The 22,825-nt window shown below is 38.4% G+C and overlaps 1 protein-coding gene across 2 annotated transcripts in view; it reads right to left on the bottom strand.

Annotated features, from left to right (window-relative positions):
- The window catches only part of LOC124645049, a 125,457-nt gene extending 102,921 nt beyond the window's left edge, over positions 1–22,536 (bottom strand). Inside the window, exon 1 of one of the 2 annotated variants that reach the window (XM_047184782.1) lies at positions 22,211–22,536. The gene's annotated coding sequence lies outside the window, so the exon portion shown is untranslated. The remainder of the gene's footprint in view (positions 1–22,210) is intronic. The other variant, XM_047184783.1, reaches the window with a different exon arrangement.
- Between the last annotated feature and the right edge of the window lie 289 nt (positions 22,537–22,825).

Genomic DNA, 22,825 nt, shown 5'->3' with positions numbered 1-22,825 from the left:
ACCTAAAAATATTTCTTTAACAGTGCTCAGGTCATGATGACATCCGCCGCAGATAATACCGACTTTTTTTTCTTACGGTCCACTCGTCTATTGTTCAAAGCACCTTAAAATATAACGTACCCAGACAATAACCATCGAAACCGCAGGACGAACATAAATCTGAGACTTTTTTTCTTTTCACGTAATTTTATTCGCTATTATTGCTGTAATCTAAACCACACTTTCTAGCGGTTTAATAAAAATCCCGGGTTTATGAACTTTTTTGAAAACAATTACAGTAATATGAAATTGAAAGTGACAAGTTCAATTTAATTTTCTTTTAATATTACACTTATTTGTTAACGAAGAAATGAAATTACGAGCCACTGAAGGGCACTTCAGTCGTCCAAAATGGCCCTCGCGGGAATAGCTCGGAAAAAGTGAAATTCTTCAAGCAAATGTGAAAATATAAATTTTTTTGTTTCACGGACCTTGGTCGTTTCAAGCGGCCGGGCTTCAACATTCCGATCTGAAAGAACTTGGTGATATAATTTTCGACACGAGCGATGCCGGAAAATGGCTCAAAGTAAGGGGAAAACGCAGTGCTTTTGCTTAACGTTTTGATCTCAAAAAAAACTTACTATATCCAAAATAATAGTTGAGACTCTCAGTTTTCCACGCGTCAGAGGTTTGGTGAGAATGAGTATATGGCTGGCCAATCAAAGGTTGGGATGAGGAACTTCATATTATATTCCATATCATTCCCCGCATCTAATAAAATATTAGTGCAAACAGGTGAAAACAATAATTCTTTGAATCGTTTCCTGCATTTCCAAATTTTGAAGCAAGGGAAAGCCCTTAAAAAATATACATAAGTTTTGAAGACATACAACATACCAACCAGTATATTATATGGGTCAATTTGTTTCAAGGCCTTCTTATACCTCTTTTACTATTTTCCTTTTTGAACCTTTTGTAGTATATGATATCCAATCATCATGTGTTGAAAGGTCGAATTGCCTACAAAGCCTTTGCAGGCAATTTACCTATGAACATTATCAATGATGTCTCTTTGAAGTTGAGAGCTTAGTGCGTCTTGCAAGATCAAAGCCGGAACTGAGATGTCTCAGCCCGACCGTTTTATGGTATACCTTATAGTTTTAACAAAAAAACTATATACTAGATGAAGCCTTGAAAATATTTATATAACATATTAGCTATATTTCATACAAGTTTAATGATATGTACTACTCCTCCATAATTTGAATAAAAGTCGTTCTGGTTATAGGGTTTAACCAACACTAAGTAGTTTTCGTTCAATCGTAAAGTCGTTGGTATAGAAGTTACAATTATTATTCTGCATTTACACGTCACCCTTAACCAGCTTGTATAATGATACCTTTCAGAGAACCGAAATTGAACTGTCCTTGACGGACCAATCACTGTATCGTGGAAACCCTTCATTAGCGTGAACATTGTAAAGTACTAGTTATTAAAACTGACAGTTTAGAAATACCCTTCCTGGAGTTACGCAACCGCACTCGTTGCATCGTTGCATATGCAATGCACGTCTAATTTAATGACGGGGTAAAATAATTGACGACCAAATGGCTAACTACTATGTTTGTAATGGTACGGGTCGAATAGTCATAGTGTACTTTCTGATTTATTCCCATACGAAATTGTATGTATCGTAATAAGCTTTTTAAAATTGCCTGCGAAGAAAACAAGGGGTGCAAGTTTGAGTTTGTATTTGTTGGGTTTCCGTAGCTTTACTTAAGCCTCGATGATTATAGCATAACAATAACTAAGTATATTTGAATTTGAGAAATAGGGAGGTATTAATTGTTTACATTAAATACTGAATTTGAAATGTTTCGACTTTCAGTCGTAAATATTATTTGTATGCTGCTTCGCACTTGTTAACCGACGGCCAATTATTTTACATATGATCAGATCGGTGCCTATATATACTGGAAGCCGACCCCAACATAGTTGGGAAAAGGCTTGAATGATGATGATGATGAGAGCCTGTAGGCTTTAAAGGGTCCTATCACGTTCCTATATCATATGAAGAACCGGCGCACTAACAAACCAGACTAATAATGGCAATTTTACTAATTTCAACAAAATAAAGAAAAGCTGCTTTACAATTATTGGAACCAACGGAATACATACTTAGTTCACCTTTCAATATTTATGTCATCAGTATTGCCTGAGTTCGACGAACGGTCTTCAACCAGATAGAGCGATGAGAGGCATATCAACCTAGTTTTGCTCGGCCGTCAGAGACGCGAGATGAATGGGTACCGGTTGAAACAAAGTATTCAAGCCAAGGGCCTACTGTCCACAACCACGGATGAGACCATGTCGCCAGTCTTGAGGGACCTCACCGGGACAGTGACAAAATTGTCTGGATACGTAATAAGAGCAAAAAAATCTTCAAGGAAAAAAAATATTATGGGAAGTATTGTTATTTTTGTATCATAGTAGATCTACTGATATCTTGTATTTTTATCAAAGTCTGTAGTAGATCTATTTGCATTTCATTATTTTCATATTAAATGTATGTCTTAATATTAATATAATAGTACTAGGTAGATCTTAACTCATCTAGTGATTATATCTTTCAGGATTGAAAAGGTTGCTATGCTACGTATATACTCAGAACATTTCCCCGACACGAGCTGATACTCATTTCTACGCACAGTAGTATCAAATTCGCCAATGAAATGCACCTGCGACGTTCATATGAAACCAAAGATTTATTACAAATAATAAATATAAAGACCAGCTTTATTGTTGTCTGAACTGAGTTAGTAATTTGTATTAGATCAGAAATAACTGTGATTGGTTTGTATTCGCTGCATTACCGAGTGTTGCCGCGACGTAACAATATGTTCTATTAACGTTCGCTTACTGTTTCTATCTATACTCCATCCGTATAGGTACTAGTAAAGTGTTTCGCAGTAAAATTAGCAGACCCCGCAATTGGATCTTCTCGTAGATATCAAAATTAATGTTTAAACTTTCTCCTTTTCTTTTTAAAATATTTGAATGATTTCAACGTAACATTGATAAACATGAATACGTTTAGTCTCGGTTTTCAAACGTTTTACTGTTATTTTAGTTAAATAGGAAAAAATCCTGAATTCCATCAAAGTTTTTAGTTTTTCTGATACTAGCCAAATTCTTGATTATTGTTATGGGCGTTATCATTCATTTCCATACTGATTTATGAGCCCGAACAAATTATCGACCGACTATTTTCAGTGTGCGGATACTCTTAGTCGTCGCGCTTCTCTTTCGGCCTAGAATTAATTGTTATCACTTTAAAACTAGCTAAAACGGATATTCCAGCTAGTGGCGTACAACTGTATTGAAAAAACTCGCGTTGGCACAACCAGGATTTCCGATATACCTCAGAAGGGAAACATGGCTTCCAGATAAGGAAACTATGCGCGATACCAACAATTTTATTACTTATTAGGTACATTTCTAAAACAGTAGAAGCTGTGTGTACGACACAGCTAAATACAATTTAGCAGTTTAGTTAAATATAAATCAGTGTTTTAATGTTCTTAGTGCCATTAAACTTGGGTGAAACTATCTATGTTGATTTATCACACTTTTATGGACGCACGCTCATATAATAAATTGTATCGTACAGTTAAATTTAAAACCATGCTATGCATTAATTTGGCTATAGAAAACACGTTGTTGCAGAACTAAGGGGAAAATAGCACTTATTAATTTTAACTAATTTATAGTAGCGTCAGAGCAGTGTTCCTATTTACAAGTGCAGCCATCCATTGAGACGGAGCCACTTTGTTCTCTATCATCAAAGTTCTTTAGCAGGCTAAAAATTTATGAAAGAATTCCGACCACAACCCTCTAATTGAAAAATGAAAAAGAATCACGCTAATCGACCGTGGGATCTCCCAGAAATCGATTTATTCTATGTGGGCTGGTAGATACGTTTAGCTTTATATCTTTCTCGTTCGCCGACGCAAATTGTATATTCACAGCTCTATCAGATGAAATACTTACTGTCTTAATATTAACATCATATTTTTACGAATATGTTCGCCTAGAAAAAATAACTAAATAATTTCGTTAAAGCAATTTAGTGCGCGCCATAAAATATATCTTTTATGATGTATCGTCTACGCGCGGCGTTTTATTAATTTGTTTAATGCTACGATTCCTATGTAAAGTTAGTATTTTTATTATAATAATATTTTATTTCGATTTTAGTCACTCTCGACAGCCCAAGTTCTCTTGGTGTTTTTAAATATTTAGGTACCTAATCCCTTGATTTTTTTCTTGCGTTTGATACTTACTTTTTAGCTTAAGTTATTGGCCTTAAATGAAAAAAATGGAATTTGATAAACACATAAAATTAGAAACTTACAATAACTACTTATTCGTTGATAATATATTCGTCATTAAATTGTATAGTGTCTACTGGAATGTTATTACATAAATACGGCGAATACTTCTACATACAATATAGAAATCACCTTAAGCAAAACAAACTTTTAAATTATGTATGTTTCTTACAAACACGCTAAAGATTTATTCGTTTGACTACGCTACCGCTGTGAAAACAAATATTCCTCACATGCTATACAATATATTCTGTTTATGAAATCGAAATAGCGCGTATTGTTCGTTATAAATAGGGTTATATTTTAATGTTATTGCGTTATTCCAAACTTTGGCAATGATAACCGAATCTAAATGGCATCGTTATGATGGGTTACAGATTTTTAACCTCGATTAAACAGCAACATTTTATGGCGCTTCGTTCCCGCTGGTTAGTTTTTATTACTTTTGTTTTATTATACTCGGTGTTAAAATTCCAGTCAAGGGATTATTAGAGACAGGGTACAAAGGTTTAGTAAAGTTTAATACAGCGAAGATGAGCAAATAAGAGCCCCGAGTGATTGAAATACTGAAGGTCTGTTGTGCTTCTTATAAGCAATAAATCCACGACCTTCCACCGCAGAATAAATAGAATGAGTATCATAAGATTGTATATACGTACTGTCAAGCATATGACTTAGGTATTTGATATACGTAGACTTAGGTAGAACATCAGATTGTCCAATCCGCCTTGAAACAGGGCCGTTTTGAAATGCGGCGGTTCAACGACTAGCCGGATTGAATGTAGCTGAATAAATTCGCCGCCATACGTTATTCAACCTACATTTCATATCCTAAATCACGCCTATATGAAATGTAGGACTGTTAAATAATAACCTGTGAACTTATTTAAAGCCGATAAAAATGATGCTTTATTCGTCTATTGTTTAAAAAATATAAATCATACTGCGTATAGTTGGTAACAACACCAGCCGGTCCGTGAAAACAATCAAATAAGTATTGTAGGAATACATCAAAGCTTTCGAGGTAAAAATACTGAAGTTATTAATATACCCAAGGTTTTTTTGTAACGAAAGCGTCAACTGTGGACAACATTCTTTTAGTTCGTATGTGTAATATTGTCTACAGACCATGCTGTGTTAATTAAAACTTACGAAGTTACAGAAGCTAGTGAATTTTGACATAATAAACTGCGTACCACGAGGCTGGAAGTTCTTCACCGTATTTGGTACAGAAACTTCAATATCTTTAGCTATTTCACATTTTCCTATTGGCTTAAGTGCAAAAAACGTATAGAGCTGTGGGAAACTACTGAAAATAACAATACAGTACGATACATATAATCTTATTACAGTATTAAATAAACATAGGATAGAAACATGTGGGCCCGATAAATTCTCTCACTAAACACCGATAAAGACCACAAGAATCCTTTTGAAATGCCCTTTGTATCTGACGTGATTTTTGCTTGTAATAAAGATTCATAAATTTTACTCATAAATTATTTGATTCGAAACAATTTAAGTTGTTCCATTGTTGTTAACTCTAGGTATACGGATGAAGGATCAAATATAATTTAAATGAATTTAATAGAAAGATTAGATAGAAAAACCCGGTGGGACAAGTTATTTACTTTTCCATTTGGGAATTCTAATCAACTGCTTGAGTGTACCTAATTAATCGCTGTGAAATGTGATGCCCTTGCGGGAACACATCTGTATGTATGCGTATGTATAAGTTAATGCGTTATGTTATGGCAAATATTGACAATTTATTAACAACTAGCTGACCCGGCGAACTTCGTACCGCCTTTTTCTTATTTGCTCACCGTTTAGACCTACCCTGGACTACGACAAACATTTTAAAACCAAAATCAGCTCAATCGGCCCAGCCGTTCTCGAGTTTTAATCAGACTAACGAACAACAATTCATTTTTATTTATATAGATAAATAAATAAGAAGTAAATATAATAAGAAAATACATTTTCATAATTAGAAAACATGTACATTCATCTTGTAAAGATCCTTAACATACTGAATCATCCTTAACATATAGAAATTGAAAATGTCGAAATCACGGCGTGCGCGTATTTATTCAACTCTAAAAAATAAATTATAACGCTCAACGTCGCGGCACATACCATTCATTATAATTTGCTTTTTGAAAGTAAACATCTGCCTCTGGTAAGAGAAGTATTTAAATACATAGTTACTACTTATGCCTAATATAATATACAATATTGTTTTTCTTATAATTTTCACGATTTTTTTATGATGTAAAATATTATCCTAGTCGTTTTTGTCTATCACTTGGTTCCGGCTAATGTTTGAAAAGACTACCTACATATTTTTTCTAGATCCGTTGAACATTTTTAATTAGCTTGAAGTGATTAGGTAAAAAATATCGTGATAAGCTGTTTTCGATGCCTTGAAAAGCAATTGCAACGAGTGACACTAGAAGCCGAGCTCTTAAATCATTAGAAAACGGCTGGACAGATAGTGATGACGCTGATGAAATTCATTTCAAAAGCCCATAGATGAGCAATAAATTAACTGTAAAAAGACAGTCATTTATTTAAGAGCACGATAAAATAAAAGTGAGATCGCTGAAACTTCGTTACGAATAAAAAGTTTATTGAATTAAAATGGCGACGCAATATTGAAAGGTCGAAAAAGTTTTTACTTGGAAACACTACAGTTACGGTGTAAGTGCCATTTACCGCACTAGTGACTTTCCTTTGCAGTTTTTCAAACAAGTGTTTTAATAAAAAAAGAACCGTTAAAGAAAAAAATACTAGAATAGAATCTTGTACCCCTGTACTTGTGAAATTAGGTACTTACTGAAATGTTCTGCTAAAGTCATGAGCGGTTCACTCTCAGCCTTTTTTTTATCCTTAATTCAGATAAATTGAATTTCATTAATTTTCCATACTACAATTTTTTCATAACATTTTCCATAGTGCAATAGCACTAAGATAGTAAAAGTTTTAAAGTTCAGTGGGATGTGAGTGAATTTAACTACCTATAAGTAAATAACGATTAATTAACTTTTGAAATGAACTCGAGCTGGGTATACCTACTAATTACAGACTAGAGAACATAGGTACTTATAAAACAAACTTTTTGAACTCGATAACCATATTCAGATTTATAACATACTAGCTGGTGCCCGCGACTTCGTCTGCGCAGGTTTAGTATTTCGAACAATATGTTATTCTGATGTATAAGCTATATTATTGTAAAGTTTCATTAAAATCCATTCAGTAGTTTTTGCGTGAAAGAGTAACAAACATCCATACATTCATACATACAAACTTTCGCGTTTATAATATTAGTAGGACTAATAAAAGATTGTCAATATGTGTACATTCAATTAGTTAATTAGTTTCAAAAAAGATTTAGGTATGTTGTTGCTAAATAAGAAAAAGAAGGATTTCAATGTAAGCTGACATCTTTATTCCCGACACTGAAACATGTGGCTTTATCCTACAACTCCAAGATAGTTCAAGAGATCCCCCAACTTCATTATCTCAGTTACGGTGGAAGGAACCTCTTCTATCTATTTATCTCCCAGTTCCAGCCGAGCCCATCGAGACATTACTTTTCTTACTCCGAAAGCCAAAGCACTCGAGTATGGATAAAGAAGAACAAATTTAAACTATGTACACTTTAGTGTTGCTTAAAATGTTCATGAAACATGTTTCTTTTATTACCTGTTAAATATGGTTGGTTTTGAAACCTTTAAATTATTGTTGTTTATTTTTTATAGTTGAACTTTTTCTTTACAACTCATTATGTTCTGTCCATTAGATAAATTATAAGATACGGATAGGTAAAATAAATGACAATACCCTGGGCCTTGCCGGGCTCACCCTTGTTTTTTGACTGTTTGGTAATCCCTACGTTATTTATTATAAACCCCATGTTATGAAAGTGTGTTCTAATAAATCTTTCGTATTTGAACATTAGCTATATGGACACTCATATATTGTCCGATGTAGGTTTACTTTAGCTTTGAATATGATTCAAAAATGTTTGCTGTAAAATTCGGTAGCAGGTATAGGTTGGAATTTTCTATTCTAACCAGAGGCAGTTGAATAGCGAAAAAGAAATGTGAGATGATATGTTGAAAAGAGCAACAGAACAAAATAGAGTAGTCGGCTACAGTTGTGGCCGCGATTAGTCTGTGTTACGAATCGCTTGTTTCATTCAACCACGGAACGGAATCCACCGACAGCAGTTTATTACGAGGCTTCTCTACGTGTTTTTTCAAACCATATAATAGAACCTTTTGTAATCCACAACAGTTGTAATATGTTGCACTCTTATGTTTGTCTCGTTTATTTAAAGTTAGTCCTTGGAACATCTAGAGGTCAAGTTCAACATGAACACGCTAAGTTCTAGATAAAGCTATTGTTTGTACAAAATTAACTTGTCTCGCAAGTGTTGTTTTGATTACATTACAGCTTAGAGCACGAGACCCTTTTATAGAGTTGAGTAGAATATTCTTCAAGATACTCTCTAAATGCTCACATTGTCTGAGCTTGATATTTTGCTACAGCGAAAATAAGCAAGTTAAAATGAAGTTTTGGACTTTAAGGTAGCTAAAAGAACAAAAATTTGATCATATTTCCAAACAATACGAGCTAGATACATAATTGAATAGAACTTTACAACATTCATAGAAACAAGACTTTCAAGTTCAATTTGAACCATCTCATATTTTTATACGGAACTTCTCTTCGGATTAGGGAGTCCAACCTCTCTGAAGCGGGCCGTATAATGTTTTTTAGCTTGTTTTTTAATTTCAGTGTATAGTTGATCCAATTCAGCAGATATTATAAGGAAATAAATTTTAAATTGATAAATATAACTTCTCTACACCGTTGTTGTAATTATACAAGACATCAAGTTTGTGAATCATTTTAATTAGAAAATACGACTAAAGAAAATTATATTCCGGATGATATTTTTGGTAACCTTTTTACTCTTTTTTAAGGCTCATGTTTGCCTGATGTTTATACTTAACAACATTAATTAAGCAGGCACATCAATATTACCTACATTCGTTTCAAACTGCTATAATGTTATGATAGCAAAATATTAATTTTCATTACAATTCGTTTGCATAAAATATTCGGCGGACATACGTTTAACATTGAAATCAGATTATAGGTATTTCGTTTTCAGGTCGTTTTTGGAACAAACAACTTATGGTCTGAGATGTGCTTGTGTTGTATGTAGGTATAACCTTATTAGATGCTTTATAATTGATCAGTGCAAATGATAAACAAATACGAAAAATTAAATGATCATGATTTAATTTTTCGATTTGATGATTCAATTATTTTCCTACTTTTTCTTACCTACTTGCTTTTACATGAACCTACATAGTAATAAGCTGATAAAAATATTTAAATCCTGATACCTGATTTGATTCTTTCTTACAACACAAAGTAATATCTGCTGCCAACTAAGTAACTTAGCTTACACCAGATTTTATGAAGCACAATCGGACGATCATAAATTCGTATTACTGTCGCATAGCATCGATATCTATGTTTATACTGTTGGTTTATATTTAACTTAACTGAGATTAAAAATTGTTAAATACTTGCAGAGTATAATAATTTTACAAGGAAAAGAAAGTATCAAGTAATATAAGGACTTAATGTATAGGGAGGCTGGCCAATGGACATATCATGACTCTCGTGCAAACATTACTGAGCCTAAGCTCGTATAAGGCCCTTAAGCTCGGAAGGTAGATTATTCCGACAATATTTCATTCGATGTGTGGTCATGTATTTATTGTGTCCACGTAGGCAATAAATCCATTATTAAGGTTAAACTAGTCGCGGGCTCGAACTCACTCAGGGGCGTGGCCAAAAAGCGCGCTGTCTCATCTGACATCGTGTGCGACAGAGATAGCCCCAGTGATGAGCAGTTAGACGCTAGTCTATTTGCACAATGCGTTTCGTGCAAACAAACACGCATACAAACACCGTTACGAATCAAAACGACATTAGACACACATACATACATGCTGCTGTGTACTGCTCGCTACCGAAAAGTCAGCAAGCGCTTACTAACTCGTACTAAAATAATAGATACTGTTATCATTTTATACTAGCCGTTTTCCCGCAGTTTCACCCGCGTCCCGTGGGAGCTACTGCCCGCACCGGGATAAAATATAGCCTATGTTACTCGCAGATAATATAGCTTTCTAATGGTGAAAGAATATTTAAAATCGTTCCAGTAGTTTTTGAGTTTATCCATTACAACCAAACAAACAAAGTTTTCCTCTTTATAATATTAGTATAGATTTCATAGAAGTTGCTTATTTTATGAGGTACCGACTAGTGATGCTCGCATGGATTTCAGTAATTGTCCCAAGGCGTAGGTACCTAATAACATTTTTTATGATAACACAATGTAAAATCAGTTTGACTGGCCTGTTGGTCTAGTACTTAGTGATCTTGACTGCTATGCCGTAGGTCGTGGGTTCGATTCCCACCCAGGACAAATGTTGTCTGGGTGTTATTTATCTATAATATGTATTACATGTATTTAGAAATCAATTTTATTGATTTTATTGAACATTTTGATTTTTTTAAGCAGTAACACAGTTATTTTCGTGTCGAATAGCGTTTCTCATTTTTTTTAGTTGACATTATACATACGAAGAACGAAGAGAGCAGTAGAGACGTGTAACTCGATCACAATTTTTGTAACGAATATGAAAGATAAAACAATAAAATAGGCAAAGCGGCTTTTACCAAAGAACGGAACAGAAACATATAAAAATAATACTTTATTCCTTTAGAAATAAGGTTGCTTTCTTCTGTTTGTTTACATTCTCAAAAACGCCGACCGCGGTGTTTGCGGCAAATGCGACAAAGGCGGCGAAATTGCTTCTTGAAGTGATCTGAAACAAAAAATGGGGATTTATATAAGCGAGACCCACTATAAGTGCTTATTTACGGAGATGTGACGCGTTGCGCGGCGCGTTGCCACCCAGGTTGTCGTACATTACCTTATGTGCGATAACGCGGCCCGCTGCTGAACGAACCCCCAAAACGCCGTGTAACGCATCGCGTCTCCGTAAGCACACTAGTACTAAGTCCACTAGTCAGTCACCTTACACTACCATAGTTATAAAACCTCTTCATTTTTTTTAACACATACATTTATTTAGTATAAACTAGTTTATTGACTGCAATCCCGCCACTCATGATCGGGGTTGTGCTTTGTATAAACATCATGTCCCGGTGTGAATTACCACTGGGCCTTTGCAAGAACGCACAATTTTCTAGCAGCTACTTTAGTCGAAATGAACGTCTGCGTCAGGATCCCTGTCACAACTCTCAGATCCTCTCGAAATACATATAGAGAGTTGCTACCTAATTGCTACCAGCTACCATTAGTTGCTACCAATTGCTACCCTCGTGGTTTTGAAGATATTCAGCATCTAAAGGTGATGATACTTCCGAAAAGCAGGAGTGAAGGTGAACGGGCTCCTTTTAGCGATGAATAGACACGCTGTGTTTTGTCATTATTGTATCCTACTTTGAGACTGCTAAGACATTCAAACGCTCTATCATAGTCTCTCTTACCTCATCTACGTGAATGTGAAGAAATGGCAACGGTGTAAATAAATCGTACTTGCTGTTGGAACGTATCATGCACTGGAGGAATATTTTCTTTATTCATGAAATATCCTCTCGCTGATCTTTTGAGCTTCTTCCTGCGGGCGCTTAGTTTTAGACGCCCTTTTTGCCCCATTCGCCAAGTTTTTGAATCTGTTCCACAAAAATAACATTATAATTATACCAAGTTATAATTACACGGTATTATATTTTTTTTTAATAAAAATTGCATATGCCAGCAACAAACTTGATTCAATTTGAAAAAGAACGTATTCGTGTTTTTTCAAATTGTAATTGTTCAATTATTATTGTTTCATTTTAGGTGGAAGTAAAGATTTGAAAATACAGTATTTGTATAAATGTATTTTATTCAAAATCAAAACTCATTTATTCAAACTTGGCTGCAAAACAGCACTTTTCGAACGTCAAAAAAAATATTAAATATAATATATTAATTATAAAATATTTGTCACAAAAGTACCTAGAAAGTATGTTTACCAAAAATAAAGTACGTAATAAAGTATATAATAAAAATATATAATAAAAATATAAAGTATATAATAAAAAAGTATGGTTGGCAACCCTAGTCGCGTACCTTCTCACGGAGCCCACGCGCGATGACCACAATATAAATATACCTAGGTACCTACAGCGTGCTCGAGCAACGCTCACAGAGACACGGACATCACACGATGTTTTGGCGCAATCGGCGCTCTCGCACTCAAAGTTTGAACAGTACAGACCTACAGCCACAAAATATGTAGACTACACTTTTTATACCTACTCACAGTTTACAAACACTATTGACCGTTCGAGCGGGAACTGTTGGACGCGCAAGCCGTAAGTGAGTCCTGAGTTGAGGGCCTCAACTTGAGGCACAATATCGTGTCCGTGACTGGTCTCTGAGCTGTGTTTATGGATTTTACGATAAAAATTATCGTAAACCTCAAAACATTTTGTGATAATACCTACCATCTTACCTACCGATAATCAAAATAGTTCATTTACAAGCTTTTATGTAGGTACTTACCCGCGGCTTCGTTCACGTTAATTACGAATAGGTACATAGCGTACGCGGCAAGTTGATCTAAAATGGCGATCGTTTCTATGGTTACATTTTGGTTCAACTTACGTGCCGCGAATAATAGCTAGGTACCTACCTAATAAATAATTTACTATAGTGCCATCTTTTATAGAGCAACTGGTGTACTTCTATCCTACCTACCTATCGACACCACCGGAGGCAAAGTCCCAAGTCGTGTGGTTCAACGGTAAACCAGAAACGTACCTATTAGCTTACCTCGTACTTACCTACTTTGATTTATGGAAAAATAATAATAGTACCTAATTTAGGTATATATGATAAGTAGGTAAGAGGTAAACCTATCTAATAAGGAAGCTTAGGTATGATAACTTGTACTACTTACCCATTGTTTCTTGTTTCTTATTGTTTTCCACACGTGTTTTGCACTCAATGAAAACCACTTCACTGAAATAGTATCCACTATTCCACTCAAACCAACAATTCCAATCACAAACGAAAATACTAAGTCCAAAGTTCAGTGCCAAGTCAAACAGATAAAGAAGGTAGTATCGAAATCCAGAGTTTTAGCCGGGGGTCAGTGTAATGTTTACGTACGATAAGCGCTAGGAGAATAGTCTACACACATACGATACGAAAGACGTGGGCCGCAGCAGCAGACTGAGCCCAAAACAATCAAACAAATAGTTGCACTAAAATTTGCACAGTTGCACGACAAAATATCGTGCAAAACGTAAAAATTGTGGAAATAAGCATGTGTGTGTAAGCGTCTTTCTCCGCTCCGCCCCGCGCTTCTGCCGGGGGGGATGCTATTGAGTGAAATGCACGACAATTCATCGCAAAACGAGTACGTAAAAAAAGACGAAGCGTGCTTCAGAAAAAAGCGTTTTCTGAAAAAACTACTGTATAAATCAATTTGAAATAAATTTTATAGAACTCTTTAGTAATTCAGCTATGTCGGAGCGGACTTCGTTTTGGAGATTTTACATGTTTTATGGGACTTTTTAACACTCAAAGTTGCGTTAAAATTGTCTAGAAAAACGGAACTTTGTTGGCTCATAACTTTTTACTGGGATTTTTTTATTTTTTTTTAAATCCGTACAGACAAACTTAATAACAATATAAAACGATATCAAGTTTAATTTTGAATGTATTATGTCACAATGTAGAGTAAAAGCACTCCGAACTTTGTATGGGAAAAATATCGACTAGTGTAACCTTAAGTTCAGAAATAGAATGCATAGTTTGATGTATAAGGCGAGTACGCCGCCCCGCAGCAATTGCATCGATGGTAGAAGGTGATGGGCGGTCCCACAGCCGAGGCCACACCGCGACTGACTACTACTGGTGGATCGAACCAATCGATCGCCACCACGTCATTACGTGCCATCATACTTCCACGCGCCAACTGAGCCTTCTATCATGCACTAATCAATTTTATAATTATGCTCAATATAATAGAACAATGGGATCATCACTATCTTTGTTCCGCATTATGTGCTTTGTATTTTGTGTAACACAATAACGTCTGTTACTGTAAAATTAATCATCACGGGTCTATACTATCTAATGCAGCGTGGAATTATACTTTGCTACTAGGCAATTCAGTGTATTATATTATCGAATAGATAGGTAAGGGATTATTTTCATAATAACTATTTAATATCATTAATTATACCACTGCAACATGTTTAACCCGTTACACGGTTATAATTAAAAATAAAAATAATTAAAAGATATACATGTTGTGTTATAGGTATGAACCCTTGTGTTTCTACAAGCCTAGATTAAGAATAAGTCTAAATCTTGCTGGCTATTTTAAGGAATAAAGTTTGTTAATGTACGTTCATCGTAGTGAAAGAACATTAGGTGGGCGTAAACATCAAAATCTGATGATAGATGGATATCAGTAGAGGCTACCTACAGCACGGATCACATAAGAAAATGTTAATAGGCATAATATGTAATAGTCATAAAATAAATAAAGCATTTTTTTTATACGTTACGTGCATGCGTCAACTTATAATAATTCGCTGGAAAAAAACGTATTTTCAGTAAATATTTGATTTTGCTTACAAATGAATAGTTAAATCACGTGAGCTCACTGCATACTAAGAAGAATATCTCAGCAAAAACAATCTTATAGCTAAGTCTGAGCTTTAAATGAAATACATTGAAATGAATTCGCTTCCCAAAATGTTGAGTAGTTTGCGTAATCGGCTGGCTAATCCCAGATTTCTTTTACATTTACCGTCGTGGAACTGTCAGAAATCAGTTTTTGTTGGGTGACCCGGCCGAACGGCAAAGCTACGTAGAACTTTTAATATCTTCTTTTTTGAATAACGAAGCCTCGAGGCTGACATTAATACCAAAAACTTTTACGTTCCTGATACCTATACACACACGATTGTCGTGTCGGCTTATACAATAATGTTATTTATTAATACAATTATGGCTGCCAATTATTTTACTTAAACCTCCATTGGATTTTCTCGATATATTACACTTTGGAACTCTCATACTACCTACATTACCTTTTACGGACGTTTCAACAGTAGCTAATGTTGAATATGCGTACAATAAATTTTGAACCGTAGTGTCACCGTTCACGGTTCATTATCTACGTACTTACTTAGGTATTTTATTCATGTTTGATCAGAGCTTAATCATTAGGCATTAAACATAGTTAAAATTAACCCATGTCTATAGATGGTTTATATTACTATCTATAACTAACTGGACGTATTTGATATAATCCTAAATCCCAAGGTTCGACTGACAGCCAATAACTGTGTTACCTTGTCTGACTAACCAGGCCAAAGTCGTCTGATTGCTATCTACGGCATCCGTAAACTTCACTGATCTGACTCTATATATACGGATATGTCTATCAATATTTCAAGTCTTTGGCAAGCAAATATAAACAAGATTAGAATTTAGAATCATCAAAATTATACTTAATCTTAAGAAAACATGAATGAACGCCCCGAAGTATAAAATAAGGAAGTCCAAACGTTGTTTTCCTTAACCAGGCAGAAAGTAGACTATCTCCATCTCCAGGGTACTTACCAGGGTTAGGTTGTTAATTTACAAAATAAAGCTATTTAAGTAAGGCATTATCAAATAGGTAATAGTGATATATGTCAAATAATTTGTAGACAACATGATAATGAGCTTTATCACAATGTTACTACACACTCATCCTTTTCAGTCTCAATGCAATTATAGCAAAGCATTAAATTGAGCCCATTGCTAAGCGGCAATTAAGAGAATAATAAAAAAATAACCTTTCTAATCTGCGTTGGTTGTGTGGTGACCTACCTCTTTCGCCACTTATTGGTACTGGCCGGCTGGTTTGGCAGCTACGTTCGTAAAATGAAGACTTGTCAAACCAGTCGGCAGTCGGTTTTTTCTCTTTGGTAGGAAGAAAATGTATATTTTTATTGTCTCAATTTATCTTGTAAATATTATGTAAATATATCGATGTAAATACCAAACCCATTTATATTTCTTCCTACATTTGGTGACCCCGTCTGAGCACGACAACAATGTCGATCAGCAAAGCCGACGTTGACGGTGCTGAGACTAGCAAAGTCGGCATCGACGCTGCGGAGGCATGCCGCGTGGGCGTGCGAGTTCCACCGTTTTACCCTGAGAAGCCGGCGCTTTGGTTCGCGCAGATGGACGCGCAATTCGCGCTGGCGAACATCAAAACCGACGAGACGAAATACTTCTACGTCACGGGTCACCTCGACCCGAAATACGCCGACGTCGTCGAAGACATAATCGCCAACCCGCCCGCCAGCGATAAGTATGAAAAGCTCAAGGCCGAGCTCATCAAGAGGCAGTCAGCTTCACGCGAGGAGAAGGTGAAGCAGCTTCTCATGCACGAGGAGCTCGGCGACCGGAAGCCGTCGCAGTTTTACCGGCACCTCCTCAACCTCGCCGGTCCAGGTGTTCCCGAGGAGTTTCTGCGGACGATGTGGACGAGCCGTCTGCCAGCAGGTACGCAGACCATAGTGGCGTCGCAATCCAAGCTGGACTTGGCCGAGCTGGCCGAGTTAGCGGACCGTATCCACGTCATCACCGGTCCCGCGCAGGTGGCATCAACAGCTGCCGTCGCCACTGCACCGTCGTCGTCCACCAGCGGTCTGCACGCCGAGATCGCCGCGCTAAACCGGCAGATGCAGAAGATGGCGCTCAAGCTCGAGAGGTTATCCCGCAACAGAAGCCGTTCCCGTAGTCGCTCACGTCACCGGTCCAGCTCCAGAAGATCGCAGTGCTGGTACCACCAGCGGTTCGGTGATAACGCTAAGAAGTGTATTAAACCGTGCGACTACACAACGTCGGGAAATGCGCGGGGCAATCTGTGATGGCGGCCGATGATTGTCCGAGCGCTGGTCGCCTCTTCGTCACCGACCAAAGGTTGAAGATACAGTTTTTGGTTGACACCGGCAGCGACCTCTGTGTATACCCCCGGTCGGCGATTCCGCGACGATTAGGAAAAACAGAGTATGAACTGCGTGCAGCAAACGGCACTGTGATAAACACTTACGGTTTTGTGAGCTTAACATTAAACCTAGGGTTGCGCCGCGACTTCGCCTGGCGATTTATTGTTGCAGACGTTACAAGGGCGATAATAGGTGTGGATTTTTTGTCTTATTATAATTTGGTTGTCGATTGCAGGAACCAACGCCTCATCGACAACCATACTACGCTCTCCACCCCGGCGTCGCCTGTCCGCCGCTCTGATGATGTGTCTTCGGTGAGGGTGAGTCTCGGTGATTCCGCGTTTACACACATACTGCGGGAATATCCCGACATCACTCGACCTCGCGGCATACACGACACATCCAAACACAATACAGTACACCACATTCGTACTACGCCAGGGCCACCAGTATCTTCATCCCCACGCAGATTAGCACCGGACAAATTAAAAATTGCGAGGGCCGAGTTTGATGACATGTTGCGGTCCGGTATCTGCCGTTTATCCGAGTCACCGTGGTCGTCGCCTCTTCACCTCGTTCCTAAAAAGGGCAATAGATGGCGCCCTTGTGGCGACTACAGGATGCTGAACGCACGCACTGTCCCGGATCAATACCCTATCCGGCACATCCAGGACTTCGCGCACAGCTTGTCTGGCTGTACCATCTTCTCGCAGATTGACCTAGTTAAGGCTTATAACCAGATTCCAGTGCATCCGGATGACATCCCGAAGACTGCGATCACGACTCCGTTCGGGCTTTTCGAATTTCCGTTCATGACGTTCGGGCTTCGAAATGCCGCACAGACGTTTCAGCGCTTCGTGGATGAGATGCTCAGGGGTTTGGACTTTACATACGCATATCTTGACGATTTTTTGGTGTTCTCGAAAGACCAAAAGACGCACGAGCTGCACCTGCGTCAGCTGTTCACCAGACTGCGAGAGTATGGTATGGTCATCAACAGTGCTAAGTGCGTCTTTGGTGCGTCGGAGGTTAATTTTTTAGGGTATCACATCTCTTCCAAAGGGACGAGACCGTTGCCTGCCAAAGTTGAGGCTGTCCAGAATTTTCCTGAGCCAAAAACGGTCAGGGAGCTGCGCAGATTCCTCGGGATGCTAAATTTCTACCGCAGGTTCATCCCGAATGCCGCAGCCTGTCAAGCACCTCTCAACAGCCTGCTCTCCGACTCCGTGAAGGGTTCGCACCCTGTCAATTTCACAGCGGACCAACGTGAGGCGTTCCAGGGCTGCAAGGACAGTCTGTGTCGAGCAGCACTGTTGGCGCATCCTGACTGCACCGCCAAGATGGCGCTGGTCACGGATGCGTCTGACAAGGCTATAGGTGCAGTTCTACAGCAGCGTACCGGAGGAGCATGGGAGCCTCTGGCATTCTTTTCCAGGAAGCTGAGCGACGCGCAGGTTAAGTACTCTCCTTACGACCGTGAACTGCTCGCTATTTACGAGAGCGTGAAGTACTTCAGGCATATGCTGGAGGCTCGTGACTTCGTGATCTACACGGACCACAAACCTCTCACATTCGCCTTCACCTCTCGTAAAGAAAACTGTTCCCCACGACAGTTCCGTCACCTGGACCTGATTGCTCAGTTCACTACTGACATCAGGCACATCTCCGGGAAGGATAATGTCGTGGCGGATACCCTTTCGCGGGTTGAGGAGATTACTCAACCTGTGCCCGTCGAGAGGATCGCTGCAGCACAAGAAGATGACCAGGAGCTGCAGCAGCTGCTCGCCGGGGACAACTCACTGCGTCTGCAGTTGGTTAGCGTCCCAGGTTCACAACAGCAGCTGTACTGCGACCTCAGCAGCGGCACGCCTAGACCTTTTGTACCCAAGGAGCTGCGCAGGTCAATTTTTCTCAGCCTGCACTCCTTGAGTCACCCTGGTACTAAGGCGTCTGCCAGGCTGATTGCAGCCCGCTATGTGTGGCCTGGGGTTAGGAAGGACTGTCGTAACTGGGCTCAGAGTTGTCTGGCTTGCCAGCGCTCTAAAACCACACGGCACGTCTCTGCACCACTGCAGACCTTTAAGTTGCCCCAGGCGAGATTTGCCTTCATCCACATTGACCTCATAGGACCTTTGCCGCTGTGTCAAGGTTTCCGGTATTGTCTCACCGCCGTCGATCGCTTTACGCGATGGCCTGAGGCAATACCCCTGGCAGACATCACTGCAGAAACCGTGGCAAAGGCCTTACTGGGTGGATGGATTGCCCGATTCGGCTGCCCATCGGATATCGTTACCGATAGAGGTAGGCAGTTCGAATCGGCCCTCTTTAAGTGCCTATCCGGCATTGCTGGCTTTCAGCATCGTAGGACCACTGCCTACCATCCAGCCTGCAACGGACTGGTGGAGCGATTCCACCGTCAACTGAAGGCTGCAATCACCTGCCACGCAGGCAGCAGTTGGGTGGAATCTCTTCCACTTGTGCTGTTAGGAGTGCGCAGTGCCTTCAAGGAAGACGTACAGGCTTCCGCTGCCGAGTTAGTGTTCGGCCAGCCACTGCGCCTTCCAGGCGAGTTCTTCGACCCGCAGGTCGAGGAAACGGTCGACATGACCGATTACCTTTCTAGGCTTCGGAGTATTGTCCGGAGTTTGCAGCCAGCACCAGCAGTCAGACACAACAGCCGCTTCAAGACATTTGTCTTCAAGGAGCTGGCTACAGCCACGCACGTGTTCCTTAGGGACTGCACTGCTGGTGGTGGTCTGAAACCGGCATACTCTGGACCTCACAAGGTGCTCGAACGAGGTGACAAGGTGTTCAAACTACTGGTGAACGGTAAACAGGTCACAGTATCGATAGACCGCATCAAGCCGGCCTTCATACTGCGTGACCCTGACACCACAGCACACTCACCACACAACACTATCGCACATAACTCACCACAGTCACCACTCGACAATAACACTCATCACTACTCACCTGACGCGGATAACCGAGGCTTACCTTCGGCTGACGATGGCGTCATCAGAACGACGCGGTCAGGACGTCGCGTCCACTTCCCAGCTTATTATCGCCCTTGAAGGTCTCTGGGGGGGGGTGATGTGGTGACCTACCTCTTTCGCCACTTATTGGTACTGGCCGGCTGGTTTGGCAGCTACGTTCGTAAAATGAAGACTTGTCAAACCAGTCGGCAGTCGGTTTTTTCTCTTTGGTAGGAAGAAAATGTATATTTTTATTGTCTCAATTTATCTTGTAAATATTATGTAAATATATCGATGTAAATACCAAACCCATTTATATTTCTTCCTACAGTTGAAATTTAGCACGACTGGCCTTTTTGCCAAATTGTTAAGGGATGAGAGGTTAGCATTTATGCGGACAAAGAGAAAATGTTATCGGGCCTACCTGAGCGCGGACATATCAGTATATTATTATGTTTACTGAGGGAGTTTGTGAAAGTTCTACATACATACGTACGGTCTGATGCTTCACTGAGGATTAACGCTAGGTCATTTATTATGCTCACACATACACTAACCTTCCCATGTGTTACAATTTATGAAATCTATAGTATCGACATATTTTTTTTAGTTGTATGTTAAAAATGTTTAGCATTATAGCTATCAGTCGTCATTCAATTTTTATTTAAGAATAAAATCTGTCTTGTTATAAAGGGCAATAGGAATATTCCCATACACGAAGAAATATGATGTAGATACTCGGAACACGAGTGCTCTACTGTTATTGCGTGGGTTCAAAGATATTCCCACTGTGCAGTCATCTGTAAACAAATTTAAATGATCCATAAACTATAATACGACTATACAAAGATAAAAATAGATATTGTGCGTATAACTCTAGAAATCTTTGTTATTTTATATTGAAGATATGCAGAAGTTCTTTTGAAAATAGAACAATAAGTTTTATTCAAAAAAAGATTAATTTTTGATAAACTACGAGTAGAATCTTTAAGAATTAAATACTTTTTAAACATTTTTTATTGTTGAATATTATTGCAGATCTACTTGATTAGTCTAGAAAACCCTTTAAAATCGAATTAATAGACGTGGGTGAGTGCCTTGTTTTATCCTTGTTTATTCGTAAAAGTTGATTGACAAACAAAAATATCATTTCAAGCCGCCCGGGCCGTCATTACAAGTTTTAATCAAGCTCGTTTCATCACCTCTTAATTGTCCTATTTGTTACCCGTTAACTTCACTTAAGTTCAATCATACTTAATTTTAATTTGAATTTTGTTAAACACAAATTATATAAGGTAAAAAATAAAATGCGTTAGCCAAATATTTGTATATTAATTCGCAAAGCGGGTATTCAACACACAAAAACGGAATGCAGTTCTTCTAAAGTTCCTTAACTTGTTGCTACGGCAAAGCGCGGCAATACAGTAAGTTGAAAAGTTACCGATGGTTGACTACGCACTACGTTTAGTAAAAATAGTACCATGGTTTTAATGTCGCAAAATCGCACAGCAATTGGATAAAGAAATCCACGTATCCTTGCAGATTTTATTTTGAAATGTAAACCATAAACAAACAACCCAAATTATCAAAAATACATAAAAGACTGAAATAACATCATCCAAAGATGAAAATCTGCAATTGTTTATTTTCGACGTAAAATCCAAGTTGGGATAAAAGTATGTCAAACAATTTGCGGACTTCAAAGTTTTAATTAAGTTATAATCTTACCTTATTTTATTCAGACGGCGAAGGACAGCCTGCTGTACAGGGTCAGTTGAATGTTTAGATAGATCGCGACAGTTACCAAAATTATAAGGCAACGTGTAACTTTGGATAGAATTTTTGTAATATTAAAAATTTTGTCGTAATAATTTGAATGACGATTGTTTATTTTTTGGTAGTATTCGTGTGAATATTATAGTGTTGGAGTTAGTTTGCGACGGTTTGCGGCGAGTGAGGTCGAGCGTTCAGTTCGCGACTCGGTTCGGATGGAGCTTGGAACGCGGGACGCGAGCTCTCTACCCTCGTGGCGGCGGACGACTGTTCGTTTCTTTCGGGTTTTGGTTGATCGCAGCGACTCGAAAGCTACCCGCTAGTGACGTGCGCGCTTCCGCCGCTTAACAATATTACTTGCCATTTCACCCGACACCTTGCAGACTATGCCTCCCGCAAGCGCTGTAACTCCATTCCGAGTTATGCTATTTAGAATTTTATGTTCAACGCACTTCATGCTTTCCAACGGCTCATAAATTTGTCAGAAGGCACAAAAGATTTCTATGATAATGCTATGTTCTAACATAATTTGATTTGCTAAATAAGCTGCTGAATACGGAATTCATAAAA

Source organism: Helicoverpa zea, chromosome 31 (assembly GCF_022581195.2).
Source record: "Helicoverpa zea isolate HzStark_Cry1AcR chromosome 31, ilHelZeax1.1, whole genome shotgun sequence".
In the NCBI taxonomy this organism is placed as follows: Eukaryota; Metazoa; Arthropoda; class Insecta; order Lepidoptera; family Noctuidae; genus Helicoverpa; species Helicoverpa zea.
The sequence above is the reverse complement of the archived record's forward strand: the minus strand, read 5'-3'. Positions and strand labels throughout refer to the sequence as shown.